At 50.0% G+C, this 818-nt stretch overlaps 3 non-coding genes across 3 annotated transcripts; all 3 read left to right on the top strand.

Annotated features, from left to right (window-relative positions):
- The first annotated feature begins 65 nt into the window (after positions 1-65).
- On the top strand, positions 66-145 carry Pmar_PMAR017036. The gene has a single exon. It is a non-coding gene; the product is annotated as a tRNA-Leu (tRNA).
- Positions 146-332: 187 nt separating this feature from the next.
- Pmar_PMAR017035 lies at positions 333-412 on the top strand. The gene has a single exon. It is a non-coding gene; the product is annotated as a tRNA-Leu (tRNA).
- Positions 413-599: 187 nt separating this feature from the next.
- On the top strand, positions 600-679 carry Pmar_PMAR017034. Its single transcript has one exon. It is a non-coding gene; the product is annotated as a tRNA-Leu (tRNA).
- Positions 680-818: the final 139 nt, after the last annotated feature.

Here is an 818-nt window from a genome sequence, read left to right as displayed (position 1 = left end):
TTTTTGTCTCCTCTGGTTTGGCAGAGCGATGCGTCAGCTCGGCTATGAATCTTGAAGCACTCATCGACAGTTTGGCCGAGTGGTCTAAGGCGCTGGCTTAAGGCGCCAGTTCGAAAGGGCGTGGGTTCGAACCCCACAGCTGTCAGTCTATATACCTGACTGGTCTTATATTAAGAACCGAGACCCTTTCAGAAGCAAGGTAGTGCAAGACCAAAACCTTTTGATCGATATTGTGACATCGCACCTCGCAGAATCCGTTCAATCCATTTTTTGTGTCCTCTGGTTTGGCAGAGCGATGCATCACCTTGGCTATGAATCCTGAAGCACTCATCGACAGTTTGGCCGAGTGGTCCAAGGCGCTGGCTTTAGGCGTCAGTCCGAAAGGGCGTGGGTTCGAACCCCACAGCTGTCAGTCTATATACCTGACTGGTCTTATATTGAGAACCGAGACCCTTTCAGAAGCGAGGTAGTGCAAGACCAAAACCTTTTGATCGATATTGTGACATCGCACCTCGCAGAATCCGTTCAATCCATTTTTTGTGTCCTCTGGTTTGGCAGAGCGATGCATCACCTCGGCTATGAATCTTGAAGCACTCATCGACAGTTTGGCCGAGTGGTCTGAGGCGCTGGCTTAAGGCGCCAGTCCGAAAGGGCGTGGGTTCGAATCCCACAGCTGTCAGTCTATATACCTGACTGGTGTTGTATTAAAATCCGAGACCTTTTCAGAAGCGAGGTAGTGCAAGACCAAAACCTTCTGATCGATATTGCGCCATCGCAACTCGCAGATACCGTTCAACCCATTTCTGTGCCCTTTGGTT

The sequence above is a fragment of the Perkinsus marinus genome (genome assembly GCF_000006405.1).
Source record: "Perkinsus marinus ATCC 50983 genomic scaffold scf_1104296928252, whole genome shotgun sequence".
Taxonomy (NCBI): domain Eukaryota; phylum Perkinsozoa; order Perkinsida; family Perkinsidae; genus Perkinsus; species Perkinsus marinus.
The sequence above is the reverse complement of the archived record's forward strand: the minus strand, read 5'-3'. Positions and strand labels throughout refer to the sequence as shown.